The sequence below is a fragment of the Lissotriton helveticus genome, chromosome 8 (assembly GCF_964261635.1).
Source record: "Lissotriton helveticus chromosome 8, aLisHel1.1, whole genome shotgun sequence".
Taxonomy (NCBI): Eukaryota; Metazoa; Chordata; class Amphibia; order Caudata; family Salamandridae; genus Lissotriton; species Lissotriton helveticus.
The window spans coordinates 187,930,864-187,949,079 of record NC_136069.1 but is presented as its reverse complement, the minus strand read 5'-3'; the positions used below and the strand labels follow the sequence as shown (position 1 = coordinate 187,949,079).

Sequence of the window (18,216 nt, the reverse complement as noted above, 5' to 3'; positions counted from 1 at the left end):
AGTCTAGTTCACATTCCAATCATAACACAAATAGAGAGGTGACAGAGAGTTTTCAAAGTCCTAACACTCTAAAACGATCTATCTTTCTCTAACATAAGCTGCCAATCACTTCTCATCAACTTCAAAGAGCCCTGAAGAACCACCTCTTCCTTGGCATTAGGCAACATAACGGCACCATGCACATCCAAAAGGGGTACCTTTTCTCATACAACTCCACTGAGGAGGGCTGTTTTGAAAGACATGGGCCACGTGGAGTGATCTAGTCCAGCAGTCCCCAGGAGCAGCTAGAAAAATCCTTAACACCACAGCCTGTGGATGGAATTCCGTTACAGGTGCACAGTATCTTGAAATTTAAGTACAAATCTAAATTATCTGGCAAGACCCGAGATGAACATCATGGTCTCTTGTTTCTTTACTGAACTGCCAGCAGTTAACATAAAACCAAAACCCAGAAACGCAGGGAGAAAAACTAGAAAGACGTGAGACCTCAAGCCTGTGGTATCTACAGTGACTCACAACAAATGTTAGACTTTCATTCAAGAATAACCTACAATCTGCTCTCTTTCGTTGCTGCGGACAGCTAAAAATAAATATCTTTTTCCATTAAAATATGGCTGAAATGTTTTTGCTCACAGTCTTACCTAAGTCTTTGTGCTGGACTTCATTAAGATGTTTACTGCATACACAGGCGTCCCGGTGGCCATCGCAAGCATGGGAGGGACTTCTTCCTCAAAGCTGATCTAGTAAGGCACACAGAGCTTCCCAAGTAGGCAATGGGAGCTGTTTAGTCATGCAGGAGTCTTGAGGGAAGCTAATGGGGCATAAAGCGAACACAACCTCGCTACACCTATGGCCCTGGAAGCAGCAACATGGGCTTGCCAGAACCAGTGAGCGGATGCCACTCTTGCGGGCAATAGCAGGGGACAGTGCAGGCGTTAATAGATGGCCACATGTGGTCTCTCGAAGTACATGTGCTTAAGATGTTTGCAGACCTCATTGTTCTTGGACATCTGCCAGCAAGAACTGCTGGCCCAAAACTCCATAGCAGCGAGGCATCACCACAGCATATTCTCTTTAGCTGTACGATTTTAATCCATAATAACAGGCACCCACACACCTACAAGCTCCTTGCTGCAGCAGTAACTCAAAGGTATTTTGTATGCTTTAAAGAACTCGATTGAGTTGGTGGTGAGCCTTTTCACCGTCTCCATGCACAAGGTCTGAGCCCTGTTTAGACCAAACATTCCCTGCAACCCGACCCTATGGCCAGAGGAAGGAAGTTGCTGATCTCAGGCCCACTGCCAAGAAGGAGGACCAGTACTCCTTCTCGGATAAAGGTGAGAATGATGCCGATACCTCAGATGCCACAAAATAATACAATGCCTCATATAGAGGTGCAAGCATAGGGAAAAATAGTGAGAGGCTGGACACATAGTCCCAAATCCTAGCAAACATCTGATGTTACTGAGGAGATCAGAGGGCTGATATTTGCTCACAAGGATCTTGGACATCCCAGGCACTCTGAATGTGTCTTGTCAAGGAGAGTGCGCTTCAGGAAACCTCTGGTTTGAAAGGTGAGAAAACAACTACTGGGCAAAGAACCCTAGGCATGGTTAATCAAAGAAAGCAACGCATTCGCATAGTACTCAGAAATGCCAGAGTACCTGGCAAAACAATGACAAATGACAAGCGCAAAGCTACTACAGCTACCCTATCAAAAGGAGAAGAGGAATAAAAAGGTCCTACGTAAGAGCTACCAAAGTCACTGGGAGCATTGCAGCTGAAAATACCCTTTTCACCAGTTAGAGTTGAAGAGAGACTTCATCTGTTTGTACACAATCAGGCGACATCAACCTCTGATGTGTGGCTATGAAGAGATTCAAAATAGAGTCCTATGTGTCCTATGTAAAGACCCTGTGACTGTCACTTTCTTGGGACTTTTGATTGGAGATGAGTGATTGAGTGAACCAGGATGCGACAGGTGAAGTTCCAAATGACTCTTTTTCATTCGGGGACCAACATGGGATTTGACTGGTGATGAATCTGAGGGAAGCCAATGCTTACGTGTTGAACAGACACCTTAAAAAGTAAAGAAATGACCTCCTCAGGAATTTGCTACTGGGGGGCGTCTGGATCGCCGATGCAATCTGAAGGAGTCACATCTTGCTTTCTGACTGTCAAACCGCATACATGTCTTCTGCAGATATGTGGTTGATAAGTTAATAGTGATGGACTCCTATCGACTGATTTTGAGGAGGTTATGAGTCAAACTGTTTCGATGGGTCAAGGGAAATTTGATCAAACAGATAACCAACAGGGATTCTCCAGAATTTGGAAGCACAGATAGAGTTCTGGTGGCATTTGAAACAGGTACTACTACTTGTGGGGGGTTATGGATTGGAGGGTAAGGGACACATACCTTTGACCAACAGAGCAAACATGAGCTGTAGGAAACCCAACAAAAAGAAGTAATTACCAAAGGAAGGATCAAGCAGCATCCAAAGTCCTCACAGGGGACAACCTCTTTACATAACTAGAGTTCTTCATGTTCTTATGTACACAAAGACCTCTCATCCAGAAGCTCATCAGATATAGCCTTCAGCTCTTTGACGCTGGATTATTTTTAGCCCCAAAATGTATATGAAGTTCAAAGATAATACCCTTAACTGGCTTACTCCACAACTGTCTCTGGCCGAGAGCACTTGTGTATCAGCCTCACTTGATGCCTGTGCACTAGAGAGTTCTACAAACACACTTTGCAATTTTTAAAGATTTTTATCATTTTCCATAAAATTTCATAGAAAGCCCTCTTACCTGTCCCGTAAGAGAATGGTTTTGTGTCTTTACCACATTTTGAAATGACATTTTTTTTTCTTTATTCTAGTAGAAATTTCTTAATGCAATCAAAATAATATTTTTACACTGATTTGGGCCTTAACGTTTTTTTTTGTCATAACTACATCACTGAATGCTCTGTTATTTCACCACCCATCCTACTGCAAACATTTATGAAGGTTAGCCTTTTTGTATGCACGTATGTGGTATATGTACAGCACAAACCAGAAAAGCAGAAGAGTGCTGTACTGTATCAAAAGTATAGATCCAGTCAATGAAAACTGGAGAGGTTGCTGGGTTCTGAGTGAAATTGAGCGTTACTGGATTGTTAAGTAATCTTCTGTCCTTTTCTAAAACAAAGAACATTTGGGGGTGGGTCTGATGGATGCAGTCATGTTGTTCCAGATTTTGAGTGCCGATATTTTTCTTCAGACTAAGCTACCAAGTTGAGCCAATGGGTACCTGTCATGAAGTGCTCAGTTACAGAAACATACAGAGAGACGGCTTGGTTTACAGAGAGCCTCAGCACTCCTGGCGAAGGCCCCGCAGTTGTGGGGGAGCCTTCGCATTTTGGTGGAATCTCTGGAAAGAGCATTCTCATTGCGGAAATTCTGACCGAGTGCGGACAGTCCCCCCACGACTGTGGGGCCATCATGTGAGTGCAGAGGCCCTTTGTGAATCGGGCCCACAGTGCGATTACCCAGGAAATATTTATTGAGTATATTGGATGGAGCCCATCAGGAGAAGTTTGTCATCAATCAATCAATCAGGTCATTTATAGAGCGCACTACTCACCCGTAGGGTCTCAAGGCGCTGGGTGGGGGGGGTGCCGTTACTGCTCGAACAGCCAGGTCTTGAGCTTCTTCCTGAAGGAGAGGTGGTCTTGGGTCAGGCGCAGGTCGGTCGGGAGTGAGTTCCAGGTCTTGGCGGCCAGGTAGGAGAAGGACCTTCCTCCTGTTGTCGCTCTTCGGATGCGGGGGACGGCGGCGAGGGCGTGGTTGGTTGATCTGAGGAGGCGCTTGGGAGTGTAGAAGTTGATCCGGTTGTTGAGGTAGCTCGGGCCTTGGTCGTGTAGGGCTTTGTGCGCGTGGGTGAGGAGACGGAAGGTGATTCTCTTGTTGACCGGGAGCCAGTGCAGATCTCTCAGGTGTCCGGAGATGTGGCTGCGTCGGGGGATGTTGAGGATGAGTCTGGCTGAGGCGTTCTGGATCCGCTGGAGTCTCTTCTGGAGCTTGGCGGTGGTTCCGGCGTAGAGGGCGTTGCCGTAGTCCAGTCGGCTGGTGACGAGGGCCTGGGTGACCGTCTGCCGCGTCTCGGTGGGGATCCACCGGAAGATCTTGCGTAGCATGCGCAGGATGTTGAAGCAGGACGAGGAGACGGCGTTTACTTGTCTGGTCATGGAGAGGGAGGAGTCCAGGATGAAGCCCAGGTTGCGTGCGTGGTCCGTCGGTTTGGGTGCGGTGCCCAGGGCGGGGGGCCACCAGGAGTCGTCCCAGGCGGAGGGCGAGGAGCCCAGGATGAGGACCTCCGTCTTGTCCGAGTTCAGTTTCAGGCGGCTGGTCGTCATCCATTCGGCTACATCTCTCATCCCTTCGTGCAGGTTGGCTCTGGCGGCGGCGGGGTCGTTGGTCAGGGAGAGGATCAGCTGGGTGTCATCGGCGTAGGAGATTATGTTGAGGTTGTGTTGGCGTGCGATGGCCGCGAGGGGGCTCATGTAGACGTTGAAGAGGGTGGGACTCAGCGAGGATCCTTGAGGGACGCCGCAGATGACTTTGGTGGCCTCTGACTTGTACGGTGGTAGGCGGACTCTCTGTGTTCTTCCGTCGAGGAAGGAGGTGATCCATTCCAGTGCCTTGTCCTGGATTCCGATGTTGCCGAGGCGCTGTACTAGGGTGCGGTGGCAGACAGTGTCGAAAGCCGCGGAGAGGTCCAGGAGGATGAGGGCCGCTGTTTCTCCGTTGTCCATCAGAGTTCGAAGGTCATCGGTGGCAGCGATGAGGGCGGTCTCGGTGCTGTGGTTCGCTCGGAAGCCCGACTGTGAGGGGTCGAGGGATCCATTCGTCTCGAGGAAGGCGGCCAGCTGTTTGTTGACGGTCTTCTCGATGACTTTGGCCGGGAACGGGAGGAGCGAGATGGGACGGTAGTTCTTGAGGTCGGTGGGGTCCGCTGTGGGTTTCTTGAGAAGAGCGCTGAGTTCGGCGTGCTTCCAGCTCTCAGGGAAGGTGGCGGTGTCGAAGGAGGTGTTGATGATGTCCCGCAGGTGGGGTGCGATGACAGCGTCGGCCTTGTTGAAGACGTGGTGAGGGCAGGGGTCAGTCGGAGATCCGGAGTGGATGGAGTTCATGGTGCGGATGGTGTCTTCGGTGCTGATCGGGGTCCAGGTGCGGAGGGTGGTGGTGGGTGGCATTGTTGCGGTTGTGGCTTGCGTTGGTTGGTTGTTGAAGCTGTTGTGTATGTCCGCGATCTTGTTGTGGAAGTATGAAGCGAGGGAGTTGCAGAGGTCTTGCGACGGGGTGATGTCATTGTTTCCGGCGTTGGGGTTGGAGAGCTCTTTCACGATGTTGAAGAGTTCCTTGCAGTTGTGTGCGTTGTTGTCCAGTCGATCCTTGTATGTGTTTTTCTTGGTGGCACGGATCAGTTGGTGGTGTTTCCGGGTGGCGAGCTTGAGGGTGGTCATGTTGTCCGTGGTTGGTTCCCTTCTCCAGACTTTCTCGAGGACTCGACAGTTCTTCTTGGAGCTCTTGAGTTCGTCGGTGAACCATGGTGTTTTTCTGCTGCAGGGTCTGCTGGGTGGTGTTCTCAGAGGGGCGAGTTCGTCCGCGCAGTTGTTGATCCACTTCGTGAGGTTGTCGGCGGCCTGGCTGGGGTTTGCTGAGCTGGCGGGAGGGTGCTGGCTCAGGGAAGCGGTGAGCTGGTCGGCTGTGATCTTGTTCCAGCTTCTTCGGGCAACCTGTTGCTGGTGGTGGTGGATCGTCGTTTTGCGGAAGGTGAAGTGGACGCAGCTGTGGTCCGTCCAGTGGAGTCCTGTTGTGTGGCTGAAGGTGACGTCTTTGCTGGATGAGAAGACGGCGTCGAGTGTGTGTCCGGCGAGGTGGGTGGGGGTGGACACCAGCTGCTTGAGTCCGAGGTTGGCGAGGTTGTCGAGCAGGCTGATGGTGTTGTGGTCGCTGATGTTCTCCAGGTGGAAGTTGAGGTCCCCCAGGAGGATGTAGTCGGCGGAGGGGAGGGCATGCGGGCTGACGAAGTCGGCGATGTCCTCGCTGAATTGTGTGCGTGGTCCCGGGGGTCGGTAGATCAGGGTGCCTCTGAGGGTGGTGTTCGGGTTGGTGTGGATCTGGAAGTGCAGGTGTTCAGCGGTGGTTAGGGTGTCGTCGGTGTTGGTCGTGATGCGGATGGTGTCTCTGTGGATGATGGCGATGCCTCCTCCCGTCTTGTTGGCGGTGCGGTCCCTCCGGGTGATCTTGTAGCCCTCTGGGATGGCGATGGCGATGTCTGGGGCTGAGGAGGCGTTCATCCAGGTCTCGGTGAGGAAGGCAACGTCGGGGGCGGTGGTGTCGAGGAGGTTCCAGAGTTCTACGGCGTGTCTGTGGACGGAGCGGGTGTTGAGCAGGATGCACTGGAGGTGGTTGCTGCTGGTGTTCGGCTTGGCGGGTGCAGGGAAGGTCCGGATGCAGGTGAACTTGCAGGCGTGGCAGCTGAAGGGTCCGTGAGTGTGCTTCGGGGCGGCTTGATGACATCCTGGGATGCGGCCGGTGTTGAGTGCGGTGAGATCGGCGGCGCTGTAGGTTCGTCGGGTCGGCTTCCGTCGGTGGGGGCCAGGGGTCCTGGCACTGGGCGCGGTCCAGGCGCGGACGGGCGCAGACGGGCTTACCTTTGGCGCGCCTTCGGCGCACAATCGGCGCGCCCGCTGCGCGTTCGCACGGTCGCCATTTAAGGCGAAGTGCGCGGGTGGGCGGGGCAGCTGGGAGGCGGGAGCGGGGAGGGAACAGAAGGGAAAAAGGGGCGGGGTCGGCGGTGGTGGCGGGAAGCGGGGGCGGCGAGGGAGGCGGGAAACAGGACGGGGGACGGCCAGAAACTTAAGAACAAGCACGAGTTACAGTCAAAACAACGCTGAACACGGGCAAAGACTAAGAAAGCAGAGACAAGCACAAATTACAGTCAAAACAACGCTGAACACGGGCAAAGACTAAGAAAGCAGAGACAAGCACAAATTACAGTCAAAACAACGCTGAACACGGGCAAAGACTAAGAAAGCAGAGACAAGCACAAATTACAGTCAAAACAACGCTGAACACGGGCAAAGACTAAGAAAGCAGAGACAAGCACAAATTACAGTCAAAACAACGCTGAACACGGGCAAAGACTAAGAAAGCAGAGACAAGCACCAATGAATGGAAAAACAGCAGGGTCAGCCGGCAGCGAGGCAGGCAGCGAGGCAGGGCACAGCAGAGGGGCACACGCAGCAGCTGGTGGCCGTGCGGCGCGGGGGTGTCCCACAAGTGGGTCACACTCACCTGTGTCGCACGGTCGCCATTTAAGGCCAAGTGCGCGGGTGGGCGGGGCAGCTGGGAGGCGGGAGCGGGGAGGGAACAGAAGGGAAAAAGGGGCGGGGTCGGCGGTGGTGGCGGGAAGCGGGGGCGGCGAGGGAGGCGGGAAACAGGACGGGGGACGGCCAGAAACTTAAGAACAAGCACGAGTTACAGTCAAAACAACGCTGAACACGGGCAAAGACTAAGAAAGCAGAGACAAGCACAAATTACAGTCAAAACAACGCTGAACACGGGCAAAGACTAAGAAAGCAGAGACAAGCACAAATTACAGTCAAAACAACGCTGAACACGGGCAAAGACTAAGAAAGCAGAGACAAGCACAAATTACAGTCAAAACAACGCTGAACACGGGCAAAGACTAAGAAAGCAGAGACAAGCACCAATGAATGGAAAAACAGCAGGGTCAGCCGGCAGCGAGGCAGGCAGCGAGGCAGGGCACAGCAGAGGGGCACACGCAGCAGCTGGTGGCCGTGCGGCGCGGGGGTGTCCCACAAGTGGGTCACACTCACCTGTGTCGCACGGTCGCCATTTAAGGCCAAGTGCGCGGGTGGGCGGGGCAGCTGGGAGGCGGGAGCGGGGAGGGAACAGAAGGGAAAAAGGGGCGGGGTCGGCGGTGGTGGCGGGAAGCGGGGGCGGCGAGGGAGGCGGGAAACAGGACGGGGGACGGCCAGAAACTTAAGAACAAGCACGAGTTACAGTCAAAACAACGCTGAACACGGGCAAAGACTAAGAAAGCAGAGACAAGCACAAATTACAGTCAAAACAACGATGAACACGGGCAAAGACTAAGGAAGCAGAGACAAGCACAAATTACAGTCAAAACAACGCTGAACACGGGCAAAGACTAAGAAAGCAGAGACAAGCACAAATTACAGTCAAAACAACGCTGAACACGGGCAAAGACTAAGAAAGCAGAGACAAGCACCAATGAATGGAAAAACAGCAGGGTCAGCCGGCAGCGAGGCAGGCAGCGAGGCAGGGCACAGCAGAGGGGCACACGCAGCAGCTGGTGGCCGTGCGGCGCGGGGGTGTCCCACAAGTGGGTCACACTCACCTGTGTCGCACGGTCGCCATTTAAGGCCAAGTGCGCGGGTGGGCGGGGCAGCTGGGAGGCGGGAGCGGGGAGGGAACAGAAGGGAAAAAGGGGCGGGGGCGGCGGTGGTGGCGGGAAGCGGGGGCGGCGAGGGAGGCGGGAAGCAGGACGGGGGACGGCCAGAAACTTAAGAACAAGCACGAGTTACAGTCAAAACAACGCTGAACACGGGCAAAGACTAAGAAAGCAGAGACAAGCACAAATTACAGTCAAAACAACGCTGAACACGGGCAAAGACTAAGAAAGCAGAGACAAGCACAAATTACAGTCAAAACAACGCTGAACACGGGCAAAGACTAAGAAAGCAGAGACAAGCACAAATTACAGTCAAAACAACGCTGAACACGGGCAAAGACTAAGAAAGCAGAGACAAGCACCAATGAATGGAAAAACAGCAGGGTCAGCCGGCAGCGAGGCAGGCAGCGAGGCAGGGCACAGCAGAGGGGCACACGCAGCAGCTGGTGGTCGTGCGGCGCGGGGGTGTCCCACAAGTGGGTCACACTCACCTGTGTCGCACGGTCGCCATTTAAGGCCAAGTGCGCGGGTGGGCGGGGCAGCTGGGAGGCGGGAGCGGGGAGGGAACAGAAGGGAAAAAGGGGCGGGGTCGGCGGTGGTGGCGGGAAGCGGGGGCGGCGAGGGAGGCGGGAAACAGGACGGGGGACGGCCAGAAACTTAAGAACAAGCACGAGTTACAGTCAAAACAACGCTGAACACGGGCAAAGACTAAGAAAGCAGAGACAAGCACAAATTACAGTCAAAACAACGCTGAACACGGGCAAAGACTAAGAAAGCAGAGACAAGCACAAATTACAGTCAAAACAACGCTGAACACGGGCAAAGACTAAGAAAGCAGAGACAAGCACAAATTACAGTCAAAACAACGCTGAACACGGGCAAAGACTAAGAAAGCAGAGACAAGCACCAATGAATGGAAAAACAGCAGGGTCAGCCGGCAGCGAGGCAGGCAGCGAGGCAGGGCACAGCTGAGGGGCACACGCAGCAGCTGGTGGCCGTGCGGCGCGGGGGTGTCCCACAAGTCATTGCAGCCCAGCCCAGACAACTTTGTCAATCACCACCCAGAGAACCCAAAGCATCAAGCCATTGCATTACGTCTTATTAAGATAAGCATCGTAGATCAAGACATTAATCTTAAGGTTTTTCATTAAGTTGCACCCTTGTACGCAAGTAAGTATGTATACGTTGTTTCAATAGCGCAAACCCAGCCGAAAGTCAGCAGAGAGTCCAATGAAAAGGAAAGGTGGGAGCTGTGCCACAGCTCATCTTAAGGCTGTGACCGCTCATCCTCCATAGTCTTACCTAGAACTGCTGATTTCCAGATACCCTGCCTGGAGGACAGAATTTTACTCCTAAAGTGTAACCGGAAGGAAATCTGAATGAGAGCTCTAGTCTTACAGGAAGGGTACTCCTGTAGAACAAGCCAGAAAAGAGCACATAAGTAACAACTCTGTGTTAAAAAATATGTGGACGTTTAACCTCCTCACATCAAAGTAACTCTTGGCACCATCTCGTTGCTTCACACAGAGAAGCAAATAATCTTCAAGCTCAAAAAATATAAAGCAACACCTTTAGATAATTAGCAATTCATTTAGACAATTAAAATGAAAATGCATCTAAATAGGAAGCATTTCACAGTTTGCCATTCACCGAAAATGTTCTCTTTTATCTTTATCAGTAAAGATAATTCCTTATCCACTGAAACCATAAGAATAAAATACTCAAATAACTTAACAGAAAATTTTTCATATGGACACACGGCATACATTTCAAGCTATTGAGTATTCGAGGAAACCTAATCATGTCGTGAATATCCAGGTATCATTTGAGAATTCCATACAAGTCGGAAATTTGCATAAACTATAATAATAATCCTATTAAACCACGACCAAGGCTTAGTAAATCGAGCTCCTTTTTTAAACCAAAATTAAGAAGTTGTATTACTTCATGGAAACAAAATGAGGAGACAGCAGCATTGCCGCAAAACAAGCAGATATGCAAATGATAGTCATAGCAAATGTCATCAACCGAGAACGATACTTGTATGAATTAATGCATTGTGAGACACTTAACCATATGTCGCAATGTTTAAAACCCGAAATAATTTTCGTGAATTCATTCTTTATCTGCGCCTTTTTGTACATGTAAAACAGAAGAAAAACGGATGAACAAAACGTCATAAATTTAACCACTACCACCAATAAAAACCATAAATTAATTTTAGACACCAAATAAGTGTGCTGTCGATAGGGTTAATACAAAATATCCAAAGTACACGCAAGGCTAACAGTGGATAATTCCATAATTGAGTTCACTTATTTTGCAATGCGTGACAGAAGGCATCAGAAAGGACTCACAGTACATTACTATTGCTTGGAGTAAGAACTGTATTCTAATTGAGATTAAGTATTTCAGCTCGGGGAGGGAGGTGGGTGTTGTACCCCGTGAATTATAAACGTGAACTGTCATGCTAATCGGCTGCTCCGATTACTTCAGTGTGAATCAGACACGCAGTAAAAACTGTCGTCTGCGACCCCGGCGCAGTATGACGTGGTGACGTAATGGAAGTCGTAAGTGATGACACAACTCTACGTGCCCCAGCACCAGATCCGTGCAGGGAGACTATGACCAGTGAGTGTGACGGCGCTGACACTCCGTGCTCCACGGACGGTAACGCCAGGTAGGCATGTCACAGTCCTTGGCGTCCGTCCCGCATCACATTAGGGCGCGCGAAGCTCTGTCACCACCCAGTCAACGCCACGGTTTAACAACAACAACAGCCGCCCTGGTCCTACAGGGCCTGTGCGCTTCTCAACTTCAATTCGGCATGACGAGTAAGGCCACTGGCTCTGCACCTCCCGTGTGAATGCTCGTTTCCCATGAAACAAAAGGCGGATCCATAAAGCAAAGGTATTACTGGTATTAGGCTGAGTTTTAGCCATCTTTATGTGCAGTACTTGCCTCATTGTAAATAATGAGATTAGCCATGCGGCAGTCAGGACATTAGTAACCAAGCAACTGGGCATGGGTGGCACAGCGAATACTTTTGTCGAGGCTAAAGACCGGAAGCAGGGAGAGCCATAAAGATGCTCCACTATTATGTCAAAGGACAGATCGTTGGCTTTGGTCAACTGTTCTTGAAACGTGTCTTCCAAACTAATCCTCTCAGAAGAAAATCTTTATTTGGTTTTTTACAACCATAAAATGTAACACTTTAAAATTCTCAGAATCCTCACCTAAGAAAAATCTTATGGGACGGATGCTGTCTGTGCATTCAATAGCCCACACAGAAACCCACAGAGTTCTGCTCAGCCCAAGGGTCTGGGATGCCATTAGAATAGGAGCTGCTGAAAGCCTGAGGTAGGTCGCGGGTTCATCAAATGAAGAAATTATATACAATTACTTTTAAATTTTTGAAGAAAAACGGCTACCACATAGGAGCCAAAAAATCTTGCACATGTTGCCTGACAGCTTTATTGTAGTGATTTCATATATTTGCCATTACATGTACGAAAACTTTTTTTAACAAAAGCTACATTTGCATTGGCGCTTCCGAATCCTTGATTGCAAATAGTTTTTAGAGTATCATTCCCCCTCAGAATGTCAAGTTACTCATATATACCATCATTTTAAAAGACACTTTCAATAGCTTAAAGAATAACCCAGAACAGGAAAGAGGGTACTTTTTAAGACGGGCACCATTCGTAAACAACCCAAGAGCAAGTCCTGTGCCAGAGCCCCTTCTCGTCGCTTGTAGCAGATCCCTGCCTGCTTCCTCTTTCTTGTGTGCTTTTCCTGTTAGGCTTTTGTGCCCCCCCGGCACTCTTGTCGTTTTGTTTAGTTTTGGTGCCCCCGTCCTCACCGCTAGTGAGTCTTCTGTTCCGAATGTCATACCCGCGCCACCCGTTCTTCCCGCGTTTTTTTCCCAGTGCCCCTTCTACCAAGGACCTATTTAATGGAGGCCGCCTTGCCAAATGCAAACCCTTCTGCACACGTCAGAGCCTGGACCGCGCCCAGCACTTGGACCCCTGATTCTCCCTCCTCGCACTGGTACACTGCTAACGCTCTTCAGTCTCTCAACCCCAAGAGAGGAACAAACTGTTACATCACCCCTCCCAGAACTACAGAAGATCACTTCACCTGCCAGACTGCCACTTCACCTACAATACCTACTCTCCAGCGACCCCTTTGCGGCAGACTCCTGACCCGACCAGGCGACACCCTACCCCTGGTCAGCCAACCTGACCCGAACGAAGCTCCATTGCATGCTCCTCAACGTCCGATCCCTCGGCCAGCACACCTTTGAAGTTTGGGACTCCATAACTACACTCGCCCCAACGTGATGTTCCTCACCAAAACCTGTCTCGGACCCTCTTTGGTGCCTGACATCGCCACTGTGACGCCCCCGCCTACAAGCTGCTACACAGCAAACGTGATGGCAGACCTGGCAGAGGCATAGCCATCGTCCTCAAAGACCCCTCCAATGCACCACCACAGTGACAACATCACGCCGATCATGGAACACCTCAACTTCCAGTTCAAACTCGACGCAAAAACCACCGTCAGAGGAACCCTCAACTACAGACCCCCAACCAAGCTTCTCCAATGCCATTTCTGAATTTATCCACCCCCCTTCCCCCTGACCCCCCCCCCCCCTGGCGTTCGAATCCAAACTTTGAATCTTCCTTGGAGAACAGAACTTCCACCTTGAGGACCCAAACAACACCAACTCAACCACCCTCCTGGAGAAAATGAACAATCGCAGCCTCTCACAGCTAGTCTCCACCCCCACACACATCACAGGCCACACACTAGACCCTATATTTTCCTCCAGTAATAGAATCAAGTTCTCCCACACAACTGAACTGGACCGACCACAGCATCATCCACTTCACCCTCACTGGGCCCCCCAGGACTGCTGACCAGACCACCCACTTGACCCCACAAGAAATGGAACGGGGTAACTGACCACTTTGGAACTCTGCCCTCAAAGCAACAACGCTCGACCCGTCTGAAAACTTCGAACGCAAAGTCGAGAATTTCTCGAAGTGTATCTCTGATGCCACAGACACCTTCAACCCACTTGAAAGACTCCCCTGGAGAAAGTCCCGCAAAACACACCAGCTTGTTCAACCCAGAACTTCAGTCCCTCAAACATGACTGCAAGAAACTAAAGAGATTTTGTTTTTCTAACAAGAATTTCGATCTCAGCAATTTCAGATCAGCCCTCTACAACTACCACCGCCACCTCAGGGAAGCCAAGAAGGTAGCCCTAACCAACCATGTCAAAGCCCGCGCCAAATCACGCTAGGAGCTCTTAACCATCATCAGAGAGTTCTCCTCCCCTGCAACGCTATCCATCCCTCCCAGGCTTACTACGACACCCTAGCAGACTACTTCCATCAAAAGATCACAGACATCTACAGTAACTTAGACCCCCAGCCCATGACCTCAACCATCTCCACGCACACACCAACTTCGCCAACACCCACCAACTCTCCAACTGGAAACAGATCTTGAACCAAGACACCACCACCATTATGGAGTGGAGTGGAGTGGTGTGGCTCACTGGTTAGAGGCGGCAGACCCGTAAGCAGAGGACGGCCCGGGACCAGGGTTCGATTCCCGACGCGGCAGGGTCGTGGACCAGGGTCAGCGGGCTCGATAATTCTCGCCTCGGTGCCTACTCCAGTCAGGGACCACACTCGGCAACTCTGGGCATTAGCTTGCCTCATCTTCACAACGGCCCCCCAGACCGCCGGGGATGCTTGGTCGCACCTTAGAGATACCCATTAGGGACCATCTCTCAGGGTGAGCCAGGACGGGTTCCCCAGCGGTCGAAGCGCGGAGATACTCCTCCGGGAGTTGATTCTAGCGCTATATAAACCCACAATTAAATTAAATTAAAAATTAAATTATGAACTCAGTCCACTCTAGCTCTCTCTTGGACCCCTGCCCTCACCACATTTACAACCTAGGGTAAGAAGAAATCAGCATCTAACTGACACAGATCCTCAACTCCTCCATGGAAGCATGCAGAGGTCAAGCCTCTTCTGAAAAAGCCCTCCGCCGACCCCAGCAAAATCAAGAATTACCACCCCATCTTGCTACTCTAATTACCTTAGAATAGATACCCCAGCAATACCAACCCGGAGGTGGGCCTGCAAACTAAGCTCACACCAGAAATTCCTGGAGAACAGAACGGCCAAAGAAGCAGTCTCTCCAGACTTGGCTGTCCAGGCAGTATCGCTTGGTGAACGTGTGCAGTGATGCCCACGTAGCTGCCTGACAGATGTCATGTAGGGGGACTCCCCGTCCCAAAGCAGTAGTAGCTGCAGTCGCCCTGGTGGAATGGGCGCACAGCCCCACTGGAGGCTCCTTCTTTGCCAAAGAATAGCAGGCCTTGATGCACAGAAAGACCCACCCGGAGATGGTCTGTCTGTGCACAGTCCGACGTTTCTTAGCGCCCTCGTAACCAACAAAGAGCTGGTCGTCCACCCGGAATTGTTTGGTGCGATCCAAATAGGAGAGCGCACGTTTTGGATCCAGACGGTGGAGCCTCTCTTTCTCTTTTGAAGGATGCGGAGGCGGAAAGAAGGTGGGCAAAGTGACGGTTTGGCCAATATGAAAAGAAGTGACCACCTTTGGAAGAAAGAAAGGTCAAGTTGTGAGGATGACCTTGTCCGGATGAACAGCCAGAAAGGAAGGCTTGTAAGGCAGAGCTTGTAGCTCACTCACCCTGCGCGCAGAGGTGATGCCCACCAGAAAAGCAGTTTTCAGAGAGAGGACAGTTATGTAGCGGCTCAAAGGGAGTGCACATCAGATAAGTAAGAACCAAGCTCAATTCCCATTGAGGCATTACAAAGGGAACAGGAAGAAAAAGAGGAGTAATGCCTTTAAGAAATCTATTTACAACAGGGGACTTGAAACGAGAAGGCTGATCAGGAAGCCTGAGGAAGGCTGAAATGGCAGAGAGGTAGCCCTTAAGAGTGCCCAGAGCAGATCCCTGCTGGGCCAAAGACAGGAGGATCAAGAGAACCGCAGAAAGAGGGGCAGAAAGGGGATCCACAGCCTTTGTTGCGCACCATGCCACAAATGTATTCTATCTGCAGATGTATACCATCTTAGTGGAAGGACGCATGGCTGCCAAGATTACATCACAGACTTCGGGAGGCAAGTTAAATGACGTAAACTGCGACTGCTTAATCTCCACGCAAGGTGGTGGAGGCTGAACAGGTTCGGGTGGAGGACCGTCCCCTGCTGCTGCGACAGAAGATCCTCCCGAAGAGACAGTCTGATAGGGGAATCGATGGCCATGTTGAGCAGCTCACGATACCAGACTCTTTGTGCCCAATCCGGAGCCACAAGAATGACTTGGGCCCGGTCACGCTCAATCTTCTTCAGCGCTCTGGGCAGAAGTGGTATAGGCTGAAAGGCGTATAGAAGGCCGAAACTCCACTCAAGACGAAAAGCGTCGTCTAGCGAGTGCCGTCTTGGAAATGCCAACATGCAGAATTGCTGACAGTGCGCGTTATCTTTGGTGGCGAATAGATCTAACCAAGGCTCTCCCCACTGTCGAAAGAGACCTTGCACAACCTCCTAGTGAAGACGCCATTCGTGTCCATCATGCACCTGCGGCTGAGTTCGTCCACCCTGGCGTTCAGTGAACCTGCCAGGTATTGAACCAACAGGGATATTCCCTGATGTTCCAGCCATGTCCAGAGACGAAGGGCCTCTTGACATAGAGTGCACGACCTCACCCCGCCTTGTTTGTTGCCGTACCACATGTGTTGTCCGTGAACACCTGCACTACTCTTCCCCGCACAGAGGAAAGGAATACTTTTAGTGCAAGACGGATCGCCCAAAGCTCCAGAAGGTTGATGTCTGATCTGCGCCTCTCCCATGTGGCCGCCTCATACTAGAAGGGATGTGTCTGTCACCACTGTTTGTTCTGGTTAGGGGAGGGAGAGGGATCTGCCGTTGACCCACTCCTGCTTCGTGAGCCACCACTGCAATTGTTGCGCAGTGCCCTCCGAGATCTGGACGCAATCGTACAGATTCCCCTGATGCTGCGCCCACTGGAACTTCAGGTTCCACTGCAGAGCCCGCATATGCCACCTGGCAAGATCGATCAGCAGGAGGCCATGAGGCCCAGCAGCCTCAGGGTCATCCTGACCGAATGCCGGGATAGAGGCTGAAAGATCGGAATCATAGCCAGATTATCCCAGACTCGCTGTTCGGGGGGATAAACCCAAAACTACTTTGTGTCTAGAACCGCTCCAATGAAGAGGAACTTCTGAGATGGGGGTCAGGTGTGACTTCGGCACATTGATCGAGAACCCCAGTGAATGCAGGAGGTTGGCCGTAGTCTGGAGGTGGGAGATGACTGCCTGGGGCGAGCCCGCCTTCAACAACCAGTCATCGAGATAGGGTAAGACTGGAACCCCTGATCTGCGCAGATGAGCTGCGACCACCCCCATGACTTTCGTGAACACCCGAGGGGCGCTGGTAAGGCCGAAGGGGAGAAGGGGAGCATGGTAAACTGAAAGTGCTCGAGGCCTATTGTGAACCGCAGGTAACGCCGGTGGGCCGGCAGGACGAGGATGTGAAAATAAGCGTCCTGCAAGTCCAACACTACCATCCAGTCTCCAGGGTCGAGGGCAGACAAGACCCGAGCCACGGTCAACATCTTGAACTTCTTCCGGAGGAAACGGTTAACGTCTCTGAGATCCAAGATAGGACACAGGCCCTTGTCCTTCTTGGGCACCAGAAAGTAGTGGGAATAGCAAACACGACCTACTTCTGGGGCAGGAACACGCTCAATGTCTCCCTTGGCCATTAGAGCCGTAACTTCCTGTCGGAGAAGGACTTGGCGATCCCGTACATGCAATGGTACTAGGGTGGCATGGCTGGAAGGGTAGTCTCGAAGGGGAGGGAGTAGCCCCTTCGGACTATCTATAAAACCCACCTGTCCGACGTGATGGTGCGCCAGTGGAGGAGGTGATGGCGGATCCTGCCGCCCACTGGCGTTTGATGGTCCTAAAAGGTCGGACTAGGATGGCTTGGAGGCTGCTGCAGAGGGGGCGGTGGTGAACTGGCCCGACCTCTGGCCCCCAGAACCACGTTGTTGGTTTGCACGTCCCCGGACGCGCTGAGGCTGAACAGCTTGCGCTGTCCTGTGGCTCTGACAGGAACGTGTGGAGGGCACCCCTTCTGGCGCGACGAAAGGGGCGAAAGGCAGACCATGCAGGGTGCCTGGTGGAGAGGTCCAATCACTTGGCCGTAGCCCTAGAGTCCTTGAAGCACTCTAGCGCACGGTCTGCTTTGTCGCCGAACAGGCGATGGCCATCAAAGGGCAAGTCCATCAAAGTGATCTGGACATCCCCAGAAAAGCCAGTTGACGTAAACCAGGCGTGACGGCGAAGAGCCACTGACGTTGAAATGGTCTTACCCAGTGAGTCGGCAGTGTCCAGTCCACAGCGGATGGTAAACTTTGCTGCGTCTGTCCTCTTGGCAATAGCACAGGAGAGTACGGCCCGGGCCTCCTCCGGAAACTAGGGCAGCACTTGTGCCATCGTATCCCACACGTAGTGGGAATAATGGCCCAACAGGCATGTTCTGTTTACCGACCGAACCCTAAGCTGGAGGAAGAAAACAACTTCTTTCCAAGCTGATCCAGCTTCTTGGATTCCCTGTCTGGTGGTGCGTTAGGGAATGCGCTTT

The 18,216-nt window shown here is 51.7% G+C and overlaps 1 protein-coding gene across 3 annotated transcripts in view; it reads right to left on the bottom strand.

The window, feature by feature from the left end:
• The window catches only part of HLCS (holocarboxylase synthetase), a 940,243-nt gene that overhangs the window by 500,167 nt on the left and 421,860 nt on the right, over positions 1-18,216 (bottom strand). The gene's annotated exons all lie outside the window — the stretch shown is intronic.